Raw genomic sequence first — 12,404 nt, 5'->3', positions numbered from 1 at the left:
GCCATCGCGAATATGTGATAGCAAAGGTGATGACTACATGACAATTCAGAATAGAACAATGAAACAAAGCAATTTGAGAAAGTCCAGGAGTCACCAAGTAATGAAAAAATGAAAGAAAGTGAAAGTTCCCAGATCACCAGCTAAGGCCCTACGCTTCTACATCCATCAAATACTACTAGAAAAATATATCCAAAACAGAAAAAATTAAAATTACAGTGATATCTCAAAATCGAGTAATCAACTCCAAATGCCTTAATCTTGCTTGCTCATACATGTCCTCTTGATGTTCTCTATCATTTTATGCTTAATGGAGAAAATTCTGAAATTAAAGTCGTAACATTTGAAAGAAGAAGCATGGGATTAAGCTGGCTTGTAGATCAACAAAATAATTCACATGCTTTAACGAGAAATAGTATAGAAAGTAGGAAAAAATACTTGAAGTACTTGGGAATTACAAATTCCACATGCAATCTTGCTCATGTCTCCAACCTTGAATTCAATACGCTTCTCCTCCATAGATCACTCATTGCAATTTCGTCCTTATCATGCTCTTTCATGAATTCCTTAGGCTCAAATTTCAAAATGGGCCCCTCTTATTTTCTTGGGCTCTTCTTCTAACTCATCAGATTGCCATTCAGATTTTAATGGTGGGTTGCTCAATGTCTCCAAGGGCCTTTCTTTTTAATGTTCTTCAAACAATAATTCTTTCAATCCTTTCTCTCTATTAGGGAATTCAAATGAGCTAAAAGACTAAAGCAATGCCTAACTTGTTGCCAAGGTCTACAACATATCTACAACCACCTTGTTGTACTCTGGGCCATCTTCTCTACAAGGAAAAATATGTGACTTCTCCAATACCTTTGAGCTAGCTCAACTGAGAAAGTCCAAGTGGCACCAATTAATTATTTAATGAAGGAAATTGAAAGTTCCCAGATCACCAGCTAAGGCCCCCTATATTATTGCTCAATCATAAGGACTACATCCTCATGCACAAGGGATAAATCCTAATAACTTGATTCATTTTATTTGATTCCAAATAAAATCTCTTACAATCATATATTATAGACCTAGAATCAAGCAAATAATATAAGGAAACCTAATAAAATTAAAAAAATTTCATAGTTACATACTTAAATCTACTAATTTTGGGGCTGATCAAAATACTACTAGAACAGAAAACAGAGAAAACAAAAATTACAGCCATTACTCAAAAATTGAATCGTCGACACCAAACGCCTTAATCTTGCCGATACATGTCCTCATGATGTTCTCCGTCATTCTCTGCAGATAGGAGAAAATTCAGTCTCAAATTCGAAACATTCGAAGGATGAAGATGCATGGGATCACACTAGCTTATAGATCAACAAAATAGTTTGCATGCTTCAACAAGAAATAGGATTGCAAGTAAGCAAACAAATTCCTCACATGCAATCTCGCTCATGTCTTCGACCTTGAACTCAACACACTTGTCCTCCATGGATGATTTACTCATTGCAATTTTGCCCTTCTCACGCTCTTTGTGAACAGTGGTCAATAAAAGAAGACCCAGATGAAGATTGAAGATTCCAGCAAGGGAAATATAGTATTTTATTGTATATGATGAGGAGTCTTGCTTTTCATGATGATAGCAGCAGCCTAATGGCTGGTGGGGCAGGTCAACAGAAAAAATAACGACAACGTGGAAGCTTTAGTGTCTTTCCCTAATATTTGAAGGTGAGATGAATACAGAGATGAGTCATGAGCTTGAGTGGATATGGGATGTGTCAACTGGGCGTAATAGGGATGTAGAAGTAGGGGGATGATGACAAAAAGCAACTGGCACACAGTCGTGGAGCAACAGCAACATGGGTAATGACAGCTGGGCTCTAATACCAATTGATGCAGGACCAACCCTCTTACACAAATGGAATCAACCATAATAACTTAATTTATATTATTCAACTCCAAATAATCTCTTGCAATCATATGTTTACATTGCAATCATATGTTTACAGGCCAAGTATGCTTGGGCACCAAGCAAATAAAATTTGGTAACCTTAAAAAAACTAAAACATTACTTTCCTAATAGCTACCCAAAATCTATGAGTTTATGGCCTCATAAATACTACTAGGAAATGTCACAAAATTAGAAATTAAAAAATTACATTAATACCTTAACATTGAATATTTGACTCCAAGTTCCATTATCCTGTCCATTCATGTCCTATTGACATTCTCCATTAAGAGGTAAGGGCGCAGAGGTGGCTAGCAGGTTTGACTAGAGGCCACCGCCCTTTAAAGAGTGCATATAACTCACAGAACAAGTGCTTTTGCGCCTAATATGAACTAGGCGTGTGATTTTTCAAAAGTGTGGTGTAGGAGCAATCTGCCCAAGGGAAACACTTGGGGTTGGCTTGAGCAATGCATGTAGATGAGAATCCAATGCCATAAAAACATGAGCATTCCTCTGCAAGGCCCATCCAGCAAGAGTAAGTGAGGGCCCAAGTTCAGGCTGAAAGACATAATCAATGGATGACATGTGAATACTCCTGTGCAATCCCTTGTTGATCAATTGATCATAAAGGACAGGGGATGCAACTTATATGCCAGCCTCATGAATACCTTTGTCTGTGACTTGTGCAGGAAATAAATGATGCATCATGGATGAATCACAAATGAAACATGCAATCAGCCATGTGGAGTCATAAACAAACCTTGGGTGCTAGTGTGACTCAGTGGCATTTTCATAAATACATGATGACAGCATCCTTGAAAATAAGTAGTGTGAATCCTCAAACATCTTGATGTTTCCTCGTGCTCAAGTGCGGATGGGACAAAAAGCTCATTGTTTTTTCTTCTTTTTTTTTTGGAAGAGGGGAGGGGAGGGATGCCCTTCATACCGCCCCTGTGCCAGCACTAAGTGAGAACCCCAAAATGAGCTTGGGACCAAGCACTGGGCCATATGTCAGCCACTTGATCAGTTGACATGGCAACAGCATGTAGGCAATTCAACCATATGCCAAGGGGGCATCAAGAGATGGTTCGTCTTAGGCTATCTCGGGTTTCAAACTATTAACCATACTGCTTGGAAGGAGCACAAAGTATACCCATTTGATGGTAGTTCAAGTGGCTCAACGGGTGCTTTGTTTGGTTGGAGATGGAAATGATTGGGGCCATGGTATCTGACCACATTATCACATGCGTTGGAGGTGACATTATTAAAGGAAATCCATGCACAACACAAAGATTTGATTCGCAAGCCATGTGCTCTGACCAAACACATAGACGGTTGTTCACATGTTAATCAACAGAGCAGTTAGCAGTTTTATGTGATGGGTGACTTGCCCTCCCCTTGAGGAAATTTCATGGGTTTCCAACACCCAGCAGTACTCCAGCCATGCAACAAAAATTAAAGTAGGTTAGTGCCTCATTGGCACATGCTGGAGGCATCCAGCATAGTCTAGACCATGGTTTTGAAAACCATGCCGGACTGGCCGGTCCAACCCGGTTCGACTGGAACCAGGCACATGTCCAGTCCAGGTGTGGGAGAAAAATCGGAAATGGTGCAAGCCGACAGAGAACTGGTGCGAACCAGTCCAAGTTAGTGTGACCTGAGTTCATTGTTGGGTCAACCGGTTCATTTTATTTTAATTTCAAAACTATTTTTTAAAAAAATATTTATGTCAAAACAGTAAAACACATTTACCTGAAGGGTAATTTTGTAAACCAAAATTCTAAAAATTTTTAAAGTAAAAAAATAAAACAAACGCTAAAGGCCTAAACAGCTTCTTCTGCACCCATCAATTCTTCCCCCTTCTCGACTTCTCCTTCTCCCACAGCCGGCACCCCAGCTCCCCTTAGCTGCAGCCCGATGTCTCCACGCCGCCAAACAGCCGGCAGCCCAAACTCCCAAGCTTCCCTTAGCCCCAGCAGGAAGTCCCCACTCCACCACACGCCGCTGTATGCCTCCGCATCCCTACTTCAGCACAGCACATCTGCACACCACAGCCGCTGCTGCAGCCACACGGTTTCTGGTTTCTCCTACCAGATTTGCCTCCCCAATCCCCATGCTTCAACAGCTCAACAAGTGAATTGTCTTCATTCTATCAAAAACAAGTTCAGCACCGACTTGTTTATTTTTTTGGATAAAAATACGCAATAATCAACATACATGTTCGTTGACCATTGTGTGCTGTGCACTGACTTAAATTTTGTGGATGTTTATGACTCCTTTCAAGTTGTATACAAATAATACATTGCATCTGATTCTCTCTCCATCTGTTCTACAGTCATTTGACTTTATTCAATTGTTGAAGAATCAAACTGCTCAAAATAGGATCATTTTATCAGATCAGATGTTTTTCTGGAAGAATCCAGCTATATTCAATACTATTAAAATAAGACTCTCACTACATGTTTGGTTTGTGGAATGGAATGGAATGAAAATTTTTATCACTACATGTTTGGGTTGAGGATATATGGACCTCAAGGTAGTTGATTATAGTTTATTTGTATCCAAAAAAAAAATGGATTACTTTCATAAACAAGTTCTAATTCTCAATAACTAACTAAAAACTAGGTGCTCTGATTTTTTATGTTGTTTAGACTACCTCTTGCTTGGAAAATCACTCATTGCTCAAAGCCCTCTATTTGGCATGATGCCTTCAGAAAAGACTCTAATCTTGTAACATCAGCAAGTATTATTTGTGAGGACAGCTCCCTTTATCCCATTCATATTATTTTGTATGAAAGGTTTCCATTCCTAGTAGAAGCCTGGGCCACCCTTGAAACCCTCAATTGGGACATGATCTTAAGTGGAAAGATATTACAAAAATCTCATACGCAAAACAGGTTCTTGAAAGCATTTTCTCCACCAGAAAGGGAAAAAATGCATACTCCAATTCATGTGTTCAATTTGCTGTGTTCAATTCAAGCTTTTAAAAACCACGGCTATTGTTCATTAAATTTTAATCTATTGTGTTCAATTCATGATTTTAAAAATCGTGACCATTGTTCATTAATTTTTAATCTGCTGTGTTCATCAATTTGTTCTGTTCAATCTGTTGTGTTCAATATTTCAATATGCTTCTTTAATCTGCTGTGTTCAATCCATGCTTTTAAGAACCGTGGCTATTGTTCAATCTGGTATTGTTCATTAATATTTACAATTGAAATAATACTACGGTCTAATTTGTTTTGGGTGACCAGGACAGAGGCTTGAAATAAAATGGTAACATCTGAAAATAATATGAATGAACCCCTATCTACACCTGAGCTTGAGGATGTTCCTCAACGTGGGAAGACCGACCTAGCATGGAATCATTGTGAACAAGTCACTGAAAGCCAATTGAAGTGTTTGTATTGTGGAAAAATATTTAAAGGAGGGGGAATTAATAGATTTAAACAACAGTTAGCCACGCAAAGAGGGAAATAATGTTCAAGAGCAGATGTAGAATTTGTTAAATGATGTAGAAAATGCAAAAAAAAGAAAAAGGATGCCTCCTATGGAACAGGAAGTTCTAGTGTGAAACAAAAATATCAATGTGGCTTTATTAATGCATTATTATGGGAGATGGCTGGACAGATGAAAGAGGAAGGACTTCAGTGAACTTTCTTGTATATTGTTTGAAGGCAACTGTTTTTTTTAAATAAGTTGATGCAACTTCATATTCAAAAACAGGGGATTTGCTAGCTAGACTTTTTGGTGACATTGTTAAATTAGTAGGTCCCAAAAATGAGGTTCAAGTGATCACAGATAATGGTGCTAATTATGTGTCAACTGGAAAGAGATTGACAGAAAAATATGGGCACATATATTGGTCTCCATGGGCAGCCCACTGTATAGATCTCATGCTTGAGGATAATTATAAAGTGGACCATATTAAGAGTACAATAGAAGGAAAGGCCAACACCACTTACATCTATAACCATACTGCTGTTCTGAATCTAATGAGAAAATTTACAATGGGAAGGGAGTTGCTTCGGCCAGAAGTCACATAATTTGCAACTTATTTCTTATCTATGCAAAGGACACTCCAAAATCAAACTGGTTTACAACAAATGGCTATAAGCCAAGAATGGAGGGAGGATAAATGGTCCAAAGAAGCTAAAGCCATTAGGATAAAGCAAACACTTATGTTTGATGATTTTTGGAATTCATGTTCTATTATTGTGACTGGGTTTGAGCCACTTGTGTAAATTTTGCGTATGGTTGACAGTAAAAATTGTTGAGGAGAGGTGGCTATCTCAGTTTCGTCATCCAATTCACGTAGCTAGATGGTTGCTTAATCCAACTTGGTTTTACTATTCTGTTCCTCGAGAGACAAGGCTTCATTATTGTGCTAAACTTATCAAAGTTATAGCAAAATTCTACAGTAATAACATGCACCTTCAAGTTCAATGTACAAATGAAACCTCTTTATACGTGGAAGAGGGATACTTTCGGCACAGCTGTTGCCATTGCTTCTCGTTAGCATACATCTACTAGTAAAAATCCATAAATATTTTCATTTTGGCTCTTTAGTTTTGAATAATGGTTTGTGGAATTTATATTCTTATATTTCTATCATTGAATGATAGCTTTATGGTGGCAATTTCATGGATTTTGTGCTACACTTTTGCAAAAATTGAACATTCGGATTTTAAGTCAGACCACCACCTCTTCTGGATGCGAGCGTAATTGGTTTGCCTTTGAACAAGTTCATACTAAGAGAAGAAATAGATTAGAACATTCCAAGCTCAATGACCTTGTCTATGTTCTTTACAACCTACGCTTGCAAGAAAGGTAAATTGAATAATATATCTTCAATGTCAAATTTTTTTCAATTTTATTAAGTTCTTAATACTAAATTCAGGGTGAATATTGTCAAATATTTTGTAGGAATGGTTGGAGGATAAAGAAGTTCTATGATCCTATATCTTTTGCCCATATATATCATGAAAGACTAGATAACAGAAGAAGAGTTTGATTTTATAAATGAAGAAGTTCTTGAAGATTGGAAAACTATGAATGAGGAACCAATAAGATCTGAACTTCAATGGGGGGAGAATGAATTTGGCGAGGAAAAGAAAATCAATTTCTTACATAATCTAATTTCCAGGCAATCTTGTAGTTGTTTTCTAATCAAACTTTCACATTCACTATTTAAGGTTTGTTTGAGCAAAGGACTCCATCTTCTGGAACCATTGAAAATGCTGGAATTGAGAATTTGGATGAAGAAAATCAAGATCAAGGTGGTGGTAGGGAGAAGGAAGGTCCTCATGAGGGAACAAGTGATGTGGATGAACCATTACTTCGATTCACACCAACTTTTACTTTAGGAATTGATTCTGCAAAGTATTAGATATAAATTTTTAATTCTAAGGAACTTGAAGCCTTTTACTGTCGGGTTGTAAACTTGTAATGTTGTAAACTTTGTATGACTATTTTATGTTACAATATGTAAAGCTTATTTAAAATTTGAAGTACTAAACTTTGAATTTAATGATGAAGAGTCTAGACTTTCTTGTGCATTCTTGTATTGTATTATATGTTTGTAGGTTTAAATTTTAATTTGATTGATATTTTGAAGATGAAGGTTACTACTTAAAATGATCTTGCTTGAAATACAACAAAATTCTTAGATATCTTCTATTTTTGTTATTTATAATTATGAATTTATATATAGGCATATCATTATGACATCATACTGACATCATTGGTTTGACCATTGGTCCGACTGACCCGGTGGCCTTTCTAGGTTGGCCACTGGTCCGGTTTTCAAAACCTTGGTCTGGACAGTTGGGGTTCTCAACCTCAAGCTCTTTGCAACTGGGGGTATCAACAGTGTAAATAGACATATTGCATGCCTAAAACACCATTGAATTCGTGAGTGGGACTACTTCCTGCATGGTGTAGGGTGTGTTTCCTGACTTAATGAAAGATTAAAGGTTTGAAGGTGCTGCTCTTTGTAAATTTTGTGCTTATGTGGATGCTTGTTCTGCCTCTCTGCTTGTCGGATATAAACAAGTTTGAGTTGGCATTGACTGAACCAAGCGGGTCATTGCGCCATTGGTTTTTTTTTTTTATAAATAAAGGAAACTTTATGGAAGAGGCATCAAGAGGATGCCAGCCCATGATACAGTAAATCACATACCCTAAAGGATATCACTCAAATCAAAGATAATCATTAATAACAGTCCTATTATGCCAGCTATTGACATTAGTAAACCAGTGTTCTTTGCTGTTTTGGATTGTTGAGGTTGAATTTTTTAACACTTGCCTATTCCTCTCTTTCCGAATGCACCAGAAAATTGCAAGGGGAAAGACGGACATAGCTTTTCTCTTCTCCTTTTATGCCCGAATCCCTCCCACAAAGTTAGCAATAATCCCCTGTCTGATCAGAATCAGAATCAGAATCAGCGCCATATTCTAGAGATTCCTTATCCAAGCGCAGCAAAGGAGGATATGCTCTGTGATATTTATGTTGGATATCTCAAATTAAAAAAAAAAAAAAATTATCTGTTTAATAAATGTTATAGAACAGTCGTCCGTTTTTATTTTAATTAAGTATACGTTAAATTTAATATATTAGTTTTAACGTTTTTAAAGTATTAACTACTACCTTAACATTTCGTATTTATGATTCTAGAAGTTATATTTAATTTATCTATATAAATTGTGATCCAAATTTATTTAAAGATACATTTTTCTTCTTCAAAACAACATTATCTTCTATTCTCTCTTAAGATTTATATTATGTTGGGTAATTAAATAACACTGTATCTCCTATCGCTCTGGTGTTTGTAAGTGCACTCAAAACCAAGCCGGCTGAGTAATCCTGGAGGTCATGCAGTGACTATATGCACCGAGAAATGTTCTCCATAGGTGCAAATCAGCTTTAAGGACAATGGTCCTTCCATGGCTCAGCTTCTAATAAGTATTTGTATTTTTACTTAGTATTAATTTTATTAGTAAATATTCTTCCTTCTATAATATTTCCAACAATCTTAAAGCCGGTTCTACATGTCAAAATTGGCCATAAATGGGAAATTTATGAATCACTAAAGCATCTGTCGTTCTATCCATTAAATTTAAACATCAGTGACATTACATCTAATAGAGGTCACCAAGTTGTAAAACATTCTATTTTTCTTAAAATGGGAGTTTTAGAATGAGGTTTAATATGGGCACCCAATTGGAGAAGTTTTTAATTTCTAGGGAAGAATGAATTATAATATCTTACTATACCAAACAATTTAACTCTCTTGTATACTCACTGAGTTGTTTTCTATATTACTAACACTTTGTTGTGTTTAGGCTTATTATATAGATATTAGATGATATTTGCAACAAAATATTAGCAGATTCTATCTTCTTAATTTAAAATTTATAAAGTCTAGTATCTGCATACATTTCTAGAAGAAAATTTTCAAATTTTATAAGATGCCTAAATTATTTGTTTTATGATAACAAGTTTGTTTTATAATCTGTGAGGGCAAGTGTTGCTGAATAATACTAGAGAAAATAGGGGAAAAAAAAAAAACAAAACAAAACAAACCAAACCACAAGCAAACAAAAAGACTTCAAACAATTTTTTTTTCCTAGTTCACTATAGTCAACACCAAAAAACTACATTTTTCATGCCAGAAAGGGCAGCAAAACAGGAGCTTCTGCAAAACCAATTTTCATATTGATGAAGACTTGAAGTCTCCAAGGCAAAGCAATTTTAAATTTTCAGGTGAATATTAAAAATACATATTTATATTATATATATAAGTTCTAATGCATTAAGATTGTAAAACATTATATTTGATAAAAATACCCTGGACTTTTTCATAATACCCATAATTACACAGGCTTACATCTTAATAGCTGTTAAATTAGCACACCTTCTAAAATACCCAACTACTTGGCAACCTACTATATCTACACATCCTTGTTACATAACTATTTTATCCTAACTTTGTTTCCAATGAGATCATAAAATAAGGAAATTGGAAAGGAATCCGCCGAATGATTTGAAGTTAGAATTTTATCTAGTCGGTAAGGGATGTCCCATGCGGTCTTCACTCATGCAATTATGTTGCATATTTCTCACGTGTTTTTTTGTTCTTAGATTTTCATTGTGATAATTTTTATTTTTATTTCGTATTTGTTATTATGAGGCGAATTCTCATAAGTCACACTATTATCTCTAGTTGTGGGGGTATCCAATGTGTTTCTTTTTTTTGGTATTCTTGCTCATTTATGAAAATATGTGATGATGCATAAACATGCAGATAAATATATGTGTGTGTATATATATATATATATATGCTCCATGATTGTTATTAATGTTTTTTATGTCTTTGAGAGGCAAATTAACAAGGGCAAATAAGGCATAATACAAGCAATGGTGTGGGGATGAAGTCACTAGCCATAAAATGGCATGGAGAAATTTAAGTGTAAACACACATAGGTGTGTATTATTTATTTTTGTGGTGCATTATCCATAAAATAGCCATAGTATTGGGCTTTGGTTATTATATTTGTGGACTAACCTGAACTAATTGAATAGTCAAATTGGGCTATTATTAGTGTGATCACAAAAATGTGGGGGTACCTAATATCAATATGATCAAAATATGAGAATTGAGAAACAATTGTTGATTAATGATTTCCTTAACTAAGGGACTAGATAAAAAGCTAATAGAAAATAAACATCGAGGGGGATGTGTCTTAAGACCTTAACAAAAACTACTAATGATGGCAACCCAACCTATGTGAATGGAGATCCCGTGAATTAGGTTAAATGGGTAATAACAAGTCATTGAGTAGTTTGGTGAGCACTATTATTTGTTTTAATCATCCCTAAAGTGTTTGAATGGTGCAATTGTAACGACTGTGAGGTTGAGTTTATCTCTAATAAATCCATATCTTTTGTTAGGTGGTGTATTTAGTTGCAGTTACACACTTGATGGATTTACCTATGTGAGTGGAAGTGGGGCTGCTTCATATGAAAGTTTACTAGCTTAAAACTTTCTAGAGCACTCATGAATATCTAGGTATGATGCATGGCCTATTTGTACCAACTCGCAGGAGTTTTGTGTCTAAAGATGTTATATGAGTGATATGTTTATAGTGTTACACTAAAATAATTTGATACAATAATTTAATATTCACCAAGTTCTTGTAACTCGTAACATATTTTCTCTAAGTGCAATTCAAACCGAAAGGTATTGTCACCCAATGCATTACATCTCGTAGTTATCCAACACTGGTTTTTATCTTTCTTAGTTTTTTTTTTTTTAATTTGAACCGCGTGGGGAATTGTTCATATTTATGTTGGATGTTTCAAATTTTTTTATATAAAATATATATATATATATTTGTTTAATAAATATTATATAAAAGCCGTCGGTTTTTATTTTAATTAAGTATACGTTAAATTTAATAAACGTTTTTAAAATATTAACTACTACTTTAATGTTTCGTATTTATGATGTTGGAAGATATATTTAATTTTATCTATATAAATTGTGACCCAGCTTCATTTCAAGATACGTTTTTCTTCTTCAAAACAACTCTATCTTCTATCCTCTCTTAAGATTTATATTCTGTTGGGTAATTAAAGGACACTACATCTCCTATTGCTCTAGTGTTTGTGAGTGCACATAAAATCGAGTTAGATGAGTAAAAGTCGTGCACGCAGTGACTATATGCGCCGAGAAATATTCTCTATAGGTGCGAAATCAGCTTTAAGGACAGCGGTCCTTCCATGCCTCAACTTCTAATAAGTATTTGTGTTTTTATTTAATATTAATTTTATTAGTAAATATTTTTCCTTCTATAATATTTCCAACGTTCTCAACAGATTATGCATTAGCCATGCAAAGGGGACATCTGTAGGCTACTGACAGACCCTTCATTGCAAATTATCAATCGTCAAAATCTTACCTTGGGTAGTCTCCCATGCAAGGGAGGCAACTTTGTGGGGGCTGCTGTCTTCCAAATTTGAGTCCAAGGAAATCAAAGTTGTTTGACTCCAAAGGGAATAGCTTCCTGTAGAAGGATCTAACAATGAAGACCCCCTTCTCATCTAAGGCCCAAATAGGAAGATCAATGCTATTATGGTGTTGGAAGTTGTAAAGAAAGCTGTATAAGTCCATGAGCTTACTGAGTTCCCAATCTTCCACATTTCTAAGGGGATGCTCCAGAAGAGCCCCTAATATGAGGTTTGAAGGTGTTGACTGATGCAAGCATCTTCACCCCATGCCAAGTTATAAATGGCCGGAAATAAGGCACTAAGAGCTTCTTGATCGCACCATAAGTCATGCCGAAAATAAATGTTGTCTCCCCTCCCCACTTGAAACCAGATACAAGAAGCAAAATCATTCCAGCCTTTCCTAATGAAATTCCACACCCCCACTCCATGTGGTCCTTTGTTAGCTTGAGAGATCCAATA

The 12,404-nt window shown here is 35.6% G+C and overlaps 1 protein-coding gene across 1 annotated transcript in view; it reads right to left on the bottom strand.

Annotated features, from left to right (window-relative positions):
* LOC131166406 (uncharacterized) overlaps positions 1-12,404 on the bottom strand; it is a 54,184-nt gene that overhangs the window by 29,758 nt on the left and 12,022 nt on the right. The window lies entirely within an intron of this gene.

This window comes from Malania oleifera, chromosome 10 (assembly GCF_029873635.1).
Source record: "Malania oleifera isolate guangnan ecotype guangnan chromosome 10, ASM2987363v1, whole genome shotgun sequence".
Classification (NCBI taxonomy): domain Eukaryota; kingdom Viridiplantae; phylum Streptophyta; class Magnoliopsida; order Santalales; family Ximeniaceae; genus Malania; species Malania oleifera.
The sequence above is the reverse complement of the archived record's forward strand: the minus strand, read 5'-3'. Positions and strand labels throughout refer to the sequence as shown.